The following is a 16,891-nucleotide window of genomic DNA, read 5'->3' as shown; positions in this document are numbered from 1 at the left end:
ATTTTCCTTTCTCACCTGTCTCGGCCTGTCTTTGACATCAGGATGAGGTTGGTCGTATAAAATGAGATGGAAAGCTTCCCTCTGTGACTCTGTAAGTGTCTGTGTCCAGTTGAAATTATTCTCCTTAAAATATTTTGTAGAACCTGCAGATGAAAATATCTGGGTTTGGGGTTTTCTCTGTGGGGAAAAATGGACTATTTATTCAGTTTGTTGAATGATTTGGGGCTATTCCGCTGTGTGGCTCCAAACAGGACGGACGTTTCTCGGTCGTGCACGGTGTCTGGGACCTTCTGGGGCCTCATACAAAGGTCGGGGGAGGCTCTGGCGTCTCCATCCTGCACGGCTTCCAGGAGAGCAGGCCGAGGAGGCCCTGGATCCCGCCCTACCTGAGGCTGTCCCAGCGGGGTTGGGGCTGAGCTGAGCCGTTGCAGGAGGGGCTCTCTGTCCCACTCCTGGTGATTTTCCTTTACTCCCAGGGCGTCTCCGTTCTGACCTCTCAAGGTGACCTGGGAGCCTGTGGCCCTGATCACAAAGGGACTTTCAGTCCTTTTCTCCCGTCTTTACAGTTGGAAGCAGCTGGCTGAGCTGCACGAGGGAGGTGCTGGGTCCGGGTGAAGGCAGAGGCGAGGAGGGAGTCACAGCTTGTCAGCAGGTGGATTATGCAGCGTTTGTGAATGTCAACCGCGCTGCCACCGAACCCGGGTTAACCGAGAGGGCGCCATCACTTTAGAGAGCAACGCACGGACAAGCCAGAGTCTAGATTCGCAACACTTGTTGTAGCTTTTGCCACAAAGAGGCTGTGGGACCACGTGGCCTAATGGATAAGGCGTCTGACTTCGGATCAGAAGATTGAGGGTTCGAATCCCTTCGTGGTTGCTGTTCCCTTTTTCACTCTCACATCTCTGTCCGACCCTTCAGTCGCTGGAAGGACATGCGACAGTGCGTCTCAGGTGCACCGTTGTGCGGGGAAGCGCGCGAGCGGCTCCCCCTTCCCACCGTGGCGGGCAGGTGCACGGGGGCGGGGAAGCGCAGCGGGGCTCGGAGGCTTGAGGAGCTCGGCTCTCCCGACCCTGTAACACGGGTCCCTGTAGGTCACTTAGGTCCGTGACGACCGTCCTCCCGGTGGCTGGCGGCCGCGCTCAGTGACTTAAGAGCAGACGCACAGAAAACCTGTTATCTTGCGCGACTTGTCTCTTAAGTCAGTTTAAATGTTGCCTCTTTCGAAAGGAGGACCCCTCACACCTTAGATCCGAGGTGGTGACTCCCGCTGAGTCGGACTGACGCCCCCCTCCCCCCATGGCCGCTGGACCACCTGCAGATCTGCGCACCTGGGCTCGGCAGGTGCACCTGTCCCGGTGCCCTGGACCCAGCGCGGAGACCCCCGACCTGCAGGGGAGGGGAGCCCAGCGAACCGGGACCAACAGGGAGCAGCTACCGCGGAAGTGAAAAGAATCTGGGCAAATACACCTGAGTATTTAGACGAAGTGGACGAAATGTTAGAACAGCATGACGTGTCAAGGGAGGTTCGAGAAGGAATATCAAATGTGAATATTCTTAAACGATGAAATATTTTGAGTTAGTTGTCAAAAGTCCTACCTAGAAAATCCCGTGTCCCGAGGCTTACCGAGGACTTCTTTAAACTATTCAAAGAAGAAATCAATCTGACCAGACATAGCTCTTCTGAGGCAGAGCAGGGCCTGGGCCCGGGTCCCCGCGACCCTCCCCACACGGTCCCCGTCGCGGAAGAGAACCTCCCGCCTCCAGCACACCCTGCAGGAACGCGGACGCGGGTGTGGCCACAGCCTGGCCGACCCCGGACCAAAGCCGTCTGCACCCGGAGGGGCCCCAGCGCTGACCTCCCCCCTCTCCCCTCATTGTAACAGCCAATGTCACACCCGGGGTGGAGATCACAGCCAGGGCCCCCGCCTCCGCGCGCTCGCTCTTCACCCCTCTCCCGCCCACCTGGCCTGGGGTGAGCCCACCGTCCGTCCCGCCGCCTCCGGGATGCGGGGCAGCAGCCCCAACTCAGCCGAGCCCGACGCTCCTGGTGGGCAGCGCGGGTCAGCTCCTGCTGCGGGGCGAGCCTAGGGCCCGGGGAGGGGACACTTCCACAGTGTAGGGAAGGAGACCCACAATTACGTTTGCAGAAAGCCATAATGAGATTGTCTTCCAGGTAAGGTACATTTTATTTTATTTAGTTAATGTACATCTTAAATGGCTTTATAAGGTATAGTTGGCTTAGAATCAACTGCATATATTTAAACATATGTATGAGTTTGACATAGGTATAGCTCAAGAAGCCATCACTACAATAAAGGTAATGAACACAGGCCACACCCCCAAGTGTCCATCAGTGCCCTTTTGTAACCCCTGTCCCCTCCCACACCCACTGCTTCCTGTCAGTATGTTTGTAGTTTTATGAAACATTGTAACTTGTAGTTTATACAAGTTATACATTATAACTTGTAGTTATCCGGAATTTATGTAAATGAAATCCTACAATATGGGCTGTCTTTACTCTTTCACTCACATCATTATTTTGAGACTCATCCATGATGCTTGTATCAATAATTCACTTCTTTTTATTGCTGGATAGTATTCTGTTCTATGGACATACCACATCTGCCTGTTGGTGAATATCTCCAGTTACGAATAAAGCTGCTATGAACAGTTGTATGTAAGCCTTTGTGTGGATATAGTCTTTCAGTTTTCCTGAATAAATACCTAGCAGTCGAGTGGCTGGGCTATATGGTAGGTCCATATTTAAAGTTTTAAAAAGAAACTGCCCAACCAAGGCTGGTATTACCTTCATACCTAACCTGATGGGGACATTATGAGAAAGGAAGACCATCAGTCAGTCTCCCTCTTGAACATAGATACAAATTATAATGAAAGTTAAGGAACTGAACACAGTCATGTTTAAAATTGTAAGTGATTTTTGGTCTTAAGTTTATACCAAGATTACAAGGTTAGTTTATCATTAAAAATTAAATCATTCCTGGGAATGCAAACTGGTGCGGCCACTCTGGAAAACAGTATGGAGTTTCCTCAAAAAACTAAAAATGTAACTACCCTATGACCCAGCAATTGCACTACTAGGGATTTATCCAAGGGATACAGGTGTGCTGTTTCGAAGGGACACATGCACCCTCATATTCATAGCAGCACTATCAACAATAGCCAAAGTATGAAAAGAATCCAAATGTCCCTCGATGGATGAATGGATAAAGAAAATGTAGTATCACACACACCCACACACACAAACACACACACAATGGAGTATTACTCGGCAATCAAAAAGAATGAAATCTTGCCATTTGCAACCAGGTGGATGGAACTGGAGGGTATTATGTTAAGTGAAATTAGTCAGAGAAAGACAAATATCATATGACTTCACTCATTTGAGGACTTCAAGAGACAAAACAGATGAACATAAGGGAAGGGGAACAAAAATAATATAAAAACAGGGAAGTAGACAAAACAGAAGAGACTCATAAATATGGAGAACAAACTGAGGGTTGCTGGAGGGGTTGTGGGAGGGGGGATGGGCTAAATGCGTAAGGAGCACTAAGGAATCTACTCTTGAAATCATTGTTTCACTATATGCTAACTAATTTGGATGTAAATTTTAAAAATCAGTCAATCAATCATTCCAATTTGCACATTAAGAATGAAATAACCCCCCTCCCCCCAAAAAAGAATGAAATAAACCCTGCGATCACCTGAATAGAGACAAAAAAAGTACTTGATAAAATTCAGCATTCAGTCATGATCAAAACTCCAAGCAGCCTAGCAATAGAAGGTAACTTCTCTAACCTAGCATCTTTGAGAAAGTATAGTCAACATCACCTTAAATGTGAAATATCGAATGTATGTAGAATAATGAGAACATTCTGTTTGAGCTTGGTAACTAATCAAGGATACCAGCTATAATCATTTCTATTGAAGATTATGGATTTCTGTGTGCCTCATTCATCGCCTTGGGCAGTCATGCCCACACAAGGAATAAAAGGTTAAATGACTGGAAAGGAAGAAAGAAAAGTGGCATTATTCTCAGATGATGTGATGATATATGAAGGTAACTTGTTAGATTATATAGATCTATTACAATATACCAGCTCATAAGATCTAATCAATGTCAATGTACTGGGCCTGAATACACAAAGAGATTGACTGTAAGTGTATGTTACACACGATGATAAAACAGGGGGTTGGAGAATACAACCTTGCTCCCCTCACTTACAATAAGCCCTTTCCTTTTTACTCCATAGCAGCCTGCGAATCCAATAGACAACTTTTATTTATTACAGTTTTCATTGTTTATTTTTTACCAGTTGGTGAAGGCTGCATTTAGGGGCTCGCGAGCAGCTGATGTGGCTGAAACCCTCCTGCTCTGTGTGCCTGCTGGACCCAGTCCCTTCTGTCCCCCTGTCTCCTCTGGGCGCTTTCTGGAGCTGAAGTCCAGGTACAGCTGATTCTGGGCCCAGCTAGGGCTGGTGGGTCAGGAGGCTTTGAAGGCTTTTTTGAAGACAGAAACCATTTCTCTCTCTAGAATTCTGAACTCTTCTTGGAGCTTCTAATCTGAGAATAATCAGGCAAGGACACCAACTTGGGCCTCAAAAACCCCAGAGCCCTTCAGAACAGTCATGCAGAGATCTCCCTCTGCCATTGCTCACGGACACTCCGGCCTTCAGTCCCACACCACTGCATGATAATAATTCCTGCCTCGTGAGATGAAACATTAATATGTTGTTCCAAAGTACGCCCTGGGTTGTTTTAGCCCAGTCTGGGAACACACAGGAGGGGACTTGACTGTCAGGAAAGGGGAAGTTTATATACTCACAGATCCCCGGAAACAGAAGCCGTGGCCTGTCACAAAGGGGAGAGGGGAAGCACCAGGTCAGTCAAGAGGCAGAGAAGGGGGAGGCGGATGTGGGCTAGAGACTTTACTGTGGTCTCTGTGGGAAGGAGTGTGTGAGACAGGGAGACAGTCTTAAGCACTGGGCAGTTTGGATAAGTTTGGGGGCTGTCCGTGGCTATCTGGTGTCTGGCCCTGGGGAGATGAGGGAAGGATAGTGGACCAGAGCATAAGGGCTTGATTAAGGCAAACGTTTGGAGCCTGGATTCTGGACTGGTTGGTTTGCACAGAAAAGACATGGGGTTGTTTCCTACCTCTGGGAATTGATTAGCCCGCAGGGACAAGGACAGTCTTTCTCTAGGGTTGCCGAGGTCCCAAGATGTCAAAGCATCAGGAAATACAGAAAATTAAAAATATGATTAACACACATATATAAAGCACTGAGCATGAGGCATGAAATTTGGCCTGTCCACAATAAATTATATTTATCATTTACATTATGTATTTTAAGCTCAGAGGGGATAAAGTGATGTGTATGCCACATCATGTGGTTAATAGCAATGGAAGGAACCCAATTTCTGTATTCCTACTTTAGGGCTCTAACTATGTCATCCGGCCCCTCACCTGTTGTTACTAGTTCCTAACCATCTATGACATTAACCTTTGCTCCCCTTGTAGAAATTATCTCTTGAGTGGTAAGAAAACTCTTTATGGGCCCGATTTCACTGTTCAGATCAAGTAGACTCTGCTTTCCCAGATCTCTGAAGCTCTGGTAAGCTTGTGAGTACCTTCGGAGCATGCCTCCTGCATGAGAAGAGCAAATAGTCCAGATCCTACAGAAAACATGGTAGGCTTACTTCAGAACTCCCAGCTGAAAGTATGACCTATGCCTATTGCAACCAGGTTAAGAGTAAAAAAAATTGAGGCTGAAAGAGCTCTGCCTACTCACAGGGCCTTAGCTGCCCTGGGCCAGTAGACTACCACTGGAACACTCAGATCCTAGAGTTCTCAGCCTCTCATGACCCAGGTGTCCATTCTGGCTCACATCCTGGTGAAGACAGAGTCCATGGGGCCAGAAGGTGTTGTGGGAGTCTAGGCTTGGAAGATAGGAAGGGGGGAAGGCAGAGAAGGGGGGAATAAGGAAAGATAGAAGGAGAAGGGGGTAAGAAGATGAGAGAAGGAAGCATGCAGGAAGAGAAGAACATCGACATTCACAAGCTGCCTTCCACGTGCCAGCCATCTTCAAATACATCACATTTAATCCTCACTAATCATCAGGGGGTTATTAGTGTGCCCATTAGATCAATATGGGAGTCAACACAGAGAGAAAATAAACAATATGTGTCAGCTGGTTTTCCTAAAAATCCCAAGAGTTCCAAAACCACTAATAATAATAATAATAATAACATCTAATGATGAAGATTTTTGGAAGACGGGAAGAGAGTAATGCATGAAGGCAGAACACCGAGCTGGAGTACAAGAGAAAGGGAGGGAAGAAAGGCGATGCGGGGAATTCAGGAGCACAGACCTCCGGGATCAGGAGGCGTGCCGAAGCCAGCGTCACATAATTTCCCTGAGTGGGGCTTCTGGGTGGCTCTGTCTGTTAAGTATCTAACTTTTGACTTCAGCTCAGGTCATGATCCCACAGTCATGGGATCGAGCCCCCAAGTCAGGCTCTGCACTGAGTGTGGAGCCTGCTTAGGATTCTCTGTCTCCCTCTCCCTCTCTGCCCCTCCCCCACTCGCATGTGCGCACTCTCCCTCTAAGATAAAATTTTTAATGCCCCTGAGGTAGGGGTGATCTCATGTAGACCTCAGCCTCTTCAAGGAAGAAACCATCTATTAACTAAACCAAGGTCGGTGTATTTTAGATTCCACACACCCCTCCTGTTGTTTGGGATAAAAATGAGCAATTCAGTAGTCTCTGCCGTGAGAAGCTTGATGTCAAGGATGTCAACAAGCAGAAGTCCTGCCTTTGCAGCTCTGATCCTGCCATGGTGGCCCCACAGACTGGCTGTGGTGTGTGTGTGGACATGCTTTGTAAAAAGCTTACAGCAGAAAGGAACCGGGGAGAGAGAAACCCACCGTAGCAGGAAAGTGGTACAATATTACCTTGGACTGAAGAAAACAATGCCATTTAACACCCACTTGCTTCGGTCTCCTCCAACAAGGAAAAATCATATTATTTTTTAAAATATTAACTCATTTTATCATCACACAATCTTTTTTTTTTAATTTCTTTAGTAATCTTTATGCCCAATGTGGGGTTCAAACAACCCCCAGATCCGGAGTCACATGTTGTACAAAGTGAGCCAGCCGGGAGCCCCAGAAAAATTATATTTAAAGTGGGAAAAGAAAAGGATTGAAGAGGAATATGAGGCTAAGTTGTGAACGAATGCTAGGGAACCTTTTTTTTACCTACTTGTAGTTTTTAAGGCTATACACCCACTGAAATAGTATCTCAGGATATTAAAAACACCATTAATCCGCTGTAATTCTGTAAGTATTATCTACAAGAAGTCCTGGAGGTATTAAAATATCCTGAATTTATAAAGAGGCTAAATGAAACGTTGAAGTCTAAAAGGCAACCTTAATGTAGAGATTCTGTGGCTTTGTACGCTCTTTTTTTTTAGCAGGACATGCTGTGAAGGCCTGTGGAGTGTGGTAATCACTGAGGAAAGGCTTAGGTTTACAAAGGAGGACGCATAAGACAAACGTAAGTCAAGCCCAAGTAGAATCCTAGCTCTGGGGTCTAGGCTCTCTGTGGACGTTTCTTGCTACATTTGAACTGATTTGGTGGAACATATAATAAGTGTGCTGATTACATTTGCATGTGATTTCTAACTGTCAGTTGATCAGTTATGATCACTGATCAACTTGACATCCCCAATTGCTATCGACCAGAGGGTGCATTAAACTTGGGAGAAATCAATTGCCCAGCACAATATTGGAGATTAACAGCACCTCATAAAAACAAGTTTCATGCGTTTTAGTTGACCATAAGCTACACTTTTTTTAAGCTACACTTATTTTTTAAGTGATGCCAAAAATAAAAGCAACTTTGACAAATAATGCATTTCCAGAGTACTTAAGGAATTCCTACCAATAATAAACAAACCAGAAAAACCCAGAAAAAAAATGGGGAAAACTATTGAGTAGTCACTTCCCCACAAAGAAAGATGTCTGAAAGATCAGGAAACATATGAAAACGTGACAAACATCAAGTCAGCAGAAAAGCAGAAATTAAAACTTCAATAAGATACTACTGAATGGAAGACATTTAAAAAGAGTGAAAATATTAAGTGTTTGCAAGTATACAGACAACTATAACTCTCCTATAATCATGGACTATGTCCCCCCAAATTCTTATGCTGAAGCCCTAACCCCCAATATGATGGTATTAGAAGGTGGTGCCCTTGGGATGTTGTTGAGATTATATCATGAAGGTGGAGCTGTCCCATGACGGGATGGGAGCCTTTATGAAAAGAGGAAGAAACACCAGAGTTTCCTCGCCGCCGTGTGGGGACGTACCAAGAAGACAGACACCTGCCAGCTAAGAAGACAGCCCTGCCCACGCTGACATCCTGATCATGGACATCCCAGCCTCCAGAACTGTGAGGAATAAACATCTTAGTCAAGTTGATTAAGACACCTACCTTGTTAGGGTATATTAACACATGTAACAGAGGCATAGTCCTATAATCAGAGGGCTGGTACTAGAATTCTTTCTCTTGCACTGTTCTTCCTAAAATGTTATAATTAAAATCAGAGTATTCTAAGGTACTGGAGGCAAATAAATGTACGAAAATCAATTGTATCCGTATACACAAGTAATAGGCAATTGTAAAAAGAAATAAGATGCATTGATTGTCATAGGACAAATTGCATAAAATGTGTCATATTTAATAATAAATCCAATAAAATAAATAGTATTTAATCTAGTGAACCTAAGGGAAATGATGTCTATGAGGTCCATTAGACCTCTATGGAAAAAGCTATGAAAATTTAGTGAGAGAGTTTAAGACCCAAATACATAGAGATACATACCAAGTCTATGGAATGAAATAGCCAGTACTATAGAGATGTCACATCTCCCAAATTGATCCATAGATTCAAAGCAATTCCAAAATCCTAACTAATTTATATTTAGAAATTGATGAACTCAGTTCTAAAATGTATGTAGAAGTGTAAATGGGCAATTAACTAAGATACGAGGGAGATAAGGAACAAAATGAGAGGATTTATTCCACCTGATATTAAGACTCATTCAAAGTTTCAACAGTAATTAAAAGAAGCATGGCATTGGCCGGGATCACTAAATAGAGAAATCAAAGATAACAACTTGTGCTCATGTGGACACCGGATAGAGAAAAGTGGATACTCTACAGATGGGGGGTGGAATGAATTTTAGATAAATAATTCTAGAAAAAATGAACACACATGGATTGACCTGTACTTCATCATATAGAAAAAAAAAACAAAAAACCTGTTTAAGACTTACATGTAAAAAACAAATATATACAGATTTTATAAAATTATAAAAAAGAATATATTTGTAAACTTGGGGTAGGGAAGAATTTCATAAACATGCACAACATGACAACAATGAGGAAAAAGATTGGCAAATTTGTCAACATTAATTTTTTCAAGTTTATTTATTTATTTTTAAAGAGAGAGAGAGTTGGGGCGCCTGGGTGGCTCAGTTAGTTAAGCGTCCCACTTCAGCTAAGGTCACGATCTCATGGTCTGTGGGTTCCGAGCCCTGCATCAGTCTCTCTGCTGACCGCTCAGAGCCTGGAGCCTGATTCGGATTCTGTCTCCCTCTCTCTCTGCCCCTCATTCACACTCTGTCTCTCTCCTTCTCTCGAAAAATAAATAAACATTTAAAAAAGAGTGAGGGGCGTCTGGGTGGCTCAGTCAGTCGGGTGTCCGACTTCGGCTCAGGTCATGATCTTGAGGTTTGTGAGTTCAAGCCCTGCATTGGGCTCTGTGCTGACAGTGCAGAGCCTGCTTGGAATTCTCTCCCTCATCCCTCTCCCACTCATTCTCGCTTTCCCTCTGTCTCAAAGATAAAATAAACGTTTTCAAAAAGCTAGCATGAAGGTTAAAAGACACAAGTAGTAACAAAAAATTTTTAAACTACAATAATTATTCAAAAAAAAAAAAAAAAGAAAGAAAGAGTGTGAAGAAAGGGGGGAGGGGCAGAGAGACAAGAGAGAATCCCAGGCAGGCTCCGCACTGTCAGCTCAGAGCCGGATGCGGGGCTCCATCCCACAAACTGAACCATGAGATTATGACCTGAGCTGATATCACGAGTCAGGTGCTTAACCGACTGAGCCACCCCGGTGCCCCAGACCTTTGTTGTTAATCCAGTATGACAATCTCTGCCATCTGATTGGGTTGTTTAATCCATTCACAATTAGTGTTATTTTTGATATGGTGGCATTTATATCTGCCCTTTTACTTTTGTTTTCTCTGTGTGGTTCTTGGCAAATACATTACATTTCTCTATGTTAAAGAGGTCCAACAATACATTTTATATATATATATATATATATACACACACATATACATATATATACATATATATATATATATATATATATATATATATATATGAGTTCTTGGTATCTCTGAACTACTTCAATATGCAAATATGTCTCAATGTGGACATCAGCCCCTTGTCTCCTTATCATGGCTGATAAAGCAAACCAGTACACTTATGAGACGGACAGGCAACACTGGCAAGAATACGGCTAGTCTGTTTGCAAAAGCAGGCAAGGAATGTGGACATTGCCTACTCATTCATGCATCTCCTCACTCTTGAGGTTCAGAAATCCTGACTTTCAACTCTGAGTTCAGTGCAAGGACCCAAGGAGACAGCTTACTCATGGAATAAATGTAAATAGCCCGGGGTCCCCAACGATTTTGGAGTCTCTCACCTGCGGCAAGAGCAGAGAGGACCCGATGCTTAGGACAATGAGAAGATCCCCCAAAGTAATAATCTAATTTATCTTAGGTTCTTATTCTGTGTTAAATGCTTTTATTAGTCATCTACATCTTTGTAACAAACCTCACCCAAATTTATTGGCTTAAAACAATAATTGTTTTTGTTTTTGTTTTTTTGCAACTCTGCAGGCCCACAATCTGGACTTTGCTTGTGGCCATTGCCGTGCCTGCAGTCATCGGACAGTGTGACTAGGACCAGATGGTCCAAAATGTTCCCACCCACATGTCTGGGGAGTCCACTGGACTGGCTGGGATCCAGCACCCCTCTCTCCACGTGACCGTGCACCCTCTAGGAGGTGAGCTGGAATTTCTTCACAAGGTGGGCCTCAGGGTCCCAAGAGTGGCAAAACCTGTTGAGGCCTCATCTTGGGGCCCCTACAAAATCATTTCCACAGCATTGTACTGGTCAGTGTCAATCACAAGATCAGCTCACAACCAGGCGGGAGAGAAACAGACCCCACCTCTTGATGGAACATGGCGAAGGGCCATGCCTGGAGATGGGAGGAATTTGTGGCCGTTTTTAATGGATAATTTACTATGTCCTTTTAACACTGAAAACAACTCTGTGAACAACCTCTGTGCGACGTCCGTTGTCCGTGTTGGTAAGTGAACTATCTTCCATCCCTTCGTTGCCCAGCGTCCGTCTGATCTGCTGTGAGCCTGGTTGTGAACCTACACGTGCAGGGCGGGCCGCTCAGTGTGGGCCGCCGCTGTGGACACTGCAAACCGTCACGGCGCCCGGAGAACTGACGTATGTGCACGGGGACCGTCACACACACCCCGGGAAGCTGGGGACTCTGTGTCCAGGATGCCTCCGGGAACGTTTCCGACCCAGACGGCGAGGTGGGGCCGCACGCGGCTTTTCCGCGCAGCTCGGAGGCGGTGATGGGTCCGTTGGTTTTCTGGGGCTGAGCACCTGCGTTGTCGGCGCCAGCCTCAGGCCCCGCGGGCCCGCGTGGCGAGCGTCCCATCCAAGCCCAGAGCCGCGGAGAGACTAAGGTAAGGGAACGGGTGCAAAGACAGATTTTCCACGGAAATACTTATTAAAAAAACAACCTGATTTCCTGCAGTTAACAAATCAGACATAGGAGTACTTTTCAGTGGTTTTATAATTTCTGTGCGCACGTGGAGCCTGGGCCTGAGTCTCTGGCGACTGTGAGCAGGTGTCCTGGCGACCGCCGGGAGGAGGCGGCTGCAAAAACGCGGGGACTGGCCCTGCAGGAGGCTCCCGGGGGATGAGGTCACAGCGGCTCGACAGCACCCCCCCCCCAAGGGTCTCCCCACCGCTCCCCTGAATTCGCAGGGGTGGCCGCAGCGGGCGCGGTAAAAGTGCTCCAGGTGAGGCTCGAACTCACAACCTCGGCATCGCCCACCGGCCACTGTCTTATAAGTACCGCGCGCTAACCGATTGCGCCACTGGAGCCGTGCGGGAGTGAGGCTGCGGAGGTGGTGTTAATATATGCTTCCGGCCGAAGGCGGCGCCCGCTGCGGAAGCGGGTCGTGCGAGCGAGGCCACCAGCCGCGGGCGGAAGCCCGGTCCCGGACCCCGGGGCCGCCGTCGCCGCGGAAGCTGGAGGCTGAGGGTCGCGGTTCCCCGCTCTCGTCCCCGCGGCTTCCCTACACCCAAGCTGGGATTGGAAAGCACTTGAACGACAGGTCACATCGGTCCAAACGGCCACGTGCGACGCAGACTCCGTACCCTCGGAGGAGCCCCCCCCCCCCCCTCCTCCCGCTCCGCCCGCAGGAGCGAATTCCACCTGCGTTTCCAGCTGGGGGTTCCCGCGGGCCTTCCTCCCGCGCCCGGACACCAGCCCTCCCGACCCCTCGCCCCTGTGCTCTAACCCCACGATGTTAAGACACTTTCCTACCCCGAAACCTTCGGAGAGCTAATATTTCCTTCAGGAAAAACACTGTTTTGCAAATACACAGCTGCAACCCGGGCTAAGGAGATGCAGGAAACAATGTGATAATTCCGCGAGAATTTTTCTAAGGTCTCACATGCAAACCCATTGTTTCCATGTGTTGTAGCTCATTTCAGACTTTGTTCTCTGAAGGTTTTCCTTGGAGTATTTTTGGAGTGGGCAAGGCTGTAACTACACACACACACACACACACACACACACACACTCATACATACCCACATACGCATTTATGTATTTTTTAATTGGAAAAATTATTTCTGCACTTCAAATACATAGTATTGTGCAGGAAACAGTCTTGCATACATATCTGCAGTAACTGTCACATACTCTGTTTAGAGGCAAAGCACCATGGGTAAAGCTGACCATCCGTCCAGAGCTCTCTACTTATGGGATCTCGCTTTCCAATTTTACATTAATTTTTAAAAGTCAGAAGTGTTATCTCCAAAAAACGTGAAAAGAACTGTAAAAAAGTAATCACTTTATTCAATATTACACTTGTAGAAATGAGTGTATTTTCTTTAAGAAATGAAAGACAGGAGAACCTGGCTGGCTCAGGTCACCATCTCAGGGTTTGTAAGTTCGAGCCCCAACATCAGCTCTGTGCTGACAGCTCAGAGTCTGGAGCCTGCTTCAGATTCTGTGTCTCCCTCTCTCTGCTCCTCCCCTGCTCCCACTCTGTCTCTCTCTCAAAAATAAATAAATGTTAAAAAAAATTAGAAGTGAAAAACTAAAAAGGGGATGCCACTTAACCTGGTTGGGACATCAGTATGGTCCAGCAGGAAGAAGTACTGTGATGAGTTTGGTCTCTCTGACACCAAGAGGACATTCCAGCTCAGGCTTGAACATGCTCCGGTATTCTCAGTGGACAAAGGGTTCACTTCACTGCTGCTTTCCACTCTTTTGCACATTTCACACCAGAAGGTTGGAACAGCCTTTAAAACTTTGTTAACAGGAGCCAATCCAATGTCCACTGATTTCTTCTCAAAAGGCATTTTAACTTATCAGATAGCCCAGCAGTTTCTTTCTCATGAACACTCTAGCCATGACAAAACTCAACAGGACACAGACGAATCCAATGAGTTAGAAGAAGACATCTACTGAGTGTGGGAATGTTTGGTGCATTTGATCCGTCCAGGATTGTGAAACCTGAGTCCATCATTGTAAACAGGAATCTGGATGCGAGTCCTTCCACAACATATTGTCCATTAGCCCCGTAGGCCAGGAAAGCTACGGGTCTCTGACACCCATGTTCATCTGTCATACAGCCAACACTTGGAGGTTCAGCAATAACACCATAAATTATTCTTCTGGTGATGAGGAAGTAAGAACCACCAGAGCGTACACAGTCATGGCCAACAGCATGTGCACCCAGGGTGGCGTCTTCAGCTTCAGCGGTGCAGCGGTGGGGGGTGGGGGGTGGGGGGTGGGGGGGAATGCAGATTTGAGCTCTAAGAACAGGACTCAGTACAAAGTCTCCATGTTGGTGGTGGCAGGAGCGGCTCCTGACCTGCCGTATTATTTTGTTTTTAGTTAGCACTATAACATGAACTATTTCCCGTGATGGGCAAGCTAAAGGAAGCACTTATATAGTCCTTGCTATTGGGTTGGACCTGTTACTCCACGTTATTACACATTTGCACAATGTTCAGTCCATCCACTGATATACCACAGTTTAATCAATGCTGCCGGATGTCTTTCCCTGTTTTCTGATGAAGAGAATATTTGGTGCTGAGGTACATTTTACAGTGTAAGGACCAGCGCTCCAGAACACAGACTGTCTTTCCTTCTGATCCCTTGTCTTCTCTTCCTGGGAATAGCCCAGCCTGAGCTAAAGAGCTAGCTCAGGACTTGGTCCCGGGGAAGGGCCAAACGTCTGACCAACCCATTGTCCCCCTCTTGTCTCTGACCCCAAAACCATAAACAGTGTCTTCTGAGTAGGAATGTGGCCTTCCTAGCTGAAAAGTCAGTCTCTGACCCTTCCCAAAGGATCGATGTCCTTAACTCTAAACAAATGTAGATGTTCCCTGAGCCAGGTTTGGGGATAAGATGATAGTGTTGGGATGCACAGAAAGTGTAATGAGTCAAGGGTAAGATTCTATTATGGTGTTCAGATGATTTTTTTAAACTAATGATTCCAAAAAAGGTCATATTAAATCTCATTTTCCACATAGTTCTTTAAAGAATCACAGGGTGTAAATCAGTGTTTTCTAACAAGGATACCACATCAGGTGCAGTGGTTTCAATTGGGACTATTCCTCGGTGTAGATCGTGGTAGGTAGTCCACTGTCATTTTCCAGAGTCTTTCTTTTACTCTTTGTAGGGAACAAACTGGTGCATTAAGTGGAGACACTATAGGGAGCCCAATTGTGCATCCATTTTGGTCCATCTGTCACGGTCCCTGGGAGGATGGTTTCCATTCACCTGAATGGCTTCATTTACTGGCCCAGCTGGGAACTGGGGAGTCAGCCTCAGGCCTTCCTCTCGGCTTCTCCTACTGTGATAGTTCCTTAGACCACATGCCAAGAAGTCAATGTAGTGGCTACACCAACTCCCACAAATACCATTCTAATTGTACATTTGGGGACAGGAGAAATTTCCGCCCCATGGATCCATGGCCTTAGTGGATGAACCAGCCCTGGGCCAGGACTCCCTTTGCTGCCTGGACCCTGTAGCCTCCATTCTAACCAGGGGCCATGATGACACAGTGGGCCTTCTAGTATCAATGTCAAGTTGGACCTTATTTAAAACAGTCCTTGAAATGTAAGGGTGTTTCTCTTTCTTGAGTTTATGGCTGCTGAGTGAACGGTCACAAGTCCCTTTAGGGAAGGAATGGGGAAATTATATTCTCTATATTTGTGGTGCTGTTGCAGGGTCCTACTTCCTCAGGACTTGGCTTTTCCTCTGGTTCAAGATCAGAGCTGAGCAAGGTATGCTGATTTTGTTTTTAATGGGGGCTGCTGCCCTCAGTCTACTGGTTATGTAGTCTAGGTTCTTCCGATTATGCAGACAATGATACCTTGTTGGCTGTTCGTCTCCCTTGCTTCTAGGGATGCCGTGTTCTATTAATCATCTCCGACACTCTACAGAGTTGCCTGCCCCCACCCCCACCACCCCCCACACAGATTCTGATGTATGAGTGCCGCCATCTCTGGCCCGAATCATTCCAGGATCCTATAATCCGCATCGTTAACAGCGAGGCCACTTCTGTAGCAGAATCTCTCATCAACCACACTCACCACACACTTCTCCGTGATCCTGCACATTCTTTTTTATGTTTTCAAACTCCTGCAATACTTTGTCTTCACTGACTTTCCAGCATTACTTTTCGGAGCTTTTGATCCCTCCTTTGTGTCATTAGACACAATAGTCCTGGCATTTCTACCACATTTGATGAGGGCCATTTCTTTGTCCAAACAGGAGAATCCTAACGGTGTGTTGGTTCTTGCCAATGTGTAAAACCTCTGCACTTGGTGAAAATGCTCCAATATCCATGAACTCTCTTTCAGCTAACTTTGTGTTTCATGCCCCTTGATCAGGAACCTTTGGAATCTAATTCTTTTTGGGCGGATATTGAATGGGTGTTTGGCAGAGCACCAGCCTCTGCATTATCACCAAGCAAGAAGGACGTGCTTACGCTTAATAAGGAGGGCTGGGGGTCTTGGAAAGTCTGGGGATTTAGATGTTCTAATGCATCCAACCAGATGTATCCATCCAATGCCTCAAGGTTCTATTCTTTTCCAATCCAGGCCATGTGACTTGAGCATAGGAGATAATCTGGTTTGAGGGTTTAACCTTCTTTGGAGTCCTACTATTCCTACGATTAAGTCCTGAACCTGAACCCTTGCCTTTTGTGCTCTTGAGTTGCAGGATATGAGAAGTTCTTTATCTCCTCTTGGGGAGGCACTCTGTTTTTCACAGTTAGCCTTTATCTGGTGAGAGGTCACCCTCAGCCTTTAAGCATCTCCCTCCAAAGCATCAATTTCTTCTCAGAACAACCTTAAAATTGCCTTAAAATTATATCACCTCTCTCACCACTCTCTCACATTTCTCAAGTGCCTGATCCGTCACATTCACCAGCACATGGAGCTACCAGTGTGACCGCC

At 46.1% G+C, this 16,891-nt stretch overlaps 2 non-coding genes across 2 annotated transcripts; one reads left to right on the top strand and one right to left on the bottom strand.

The window, feature by feature from the left end:
* The first annotated feature begins 803 nt into the window (after positions 1–803).
* Positions 804–876, top strand: TRNAR-UCG (transfer RNA arginine (anticodon UCG)). The gene has a single exon. It is a non-coding gene; the product is annotated as a tRNA-Arg (tRNA).
* Positions 877–12,196: 11,320 nt separating this feature from the next.
* Positions 12,197–12,289, bottom strand: TRNAI-UAU (transfer RNA isoleucine (anticodon UAU)). The gene is given in 2 exon segments: positions 12,197–12,232; positions 12,252–12,289. It is a non-coding gene; the product is annotated as a tRNA-Ile (tRNA).
* Between the last annotated feature and the right edge of the window lie 4,602 nt (positions 12,290–16,891).

Source organism: Acinonyx jubatus, chromosome B2 (assembly GCF_027475565.1).
Source record: "Acinonyx jubatus isolate Ajub_Pintada_27869175 chromosome B2, VMU_Ajub_asm_v1.0, whole genome shotgun sequence".
Lineage (NCBI taxonomy): Eukaryota > Metazoa > Chordata > Mammalia > Carnivora > Felidae > Acinonyx > Acinonyx jubatus.
This window is presented reverse-complemented; position numbering and strand designations above follow the sequence as displayed.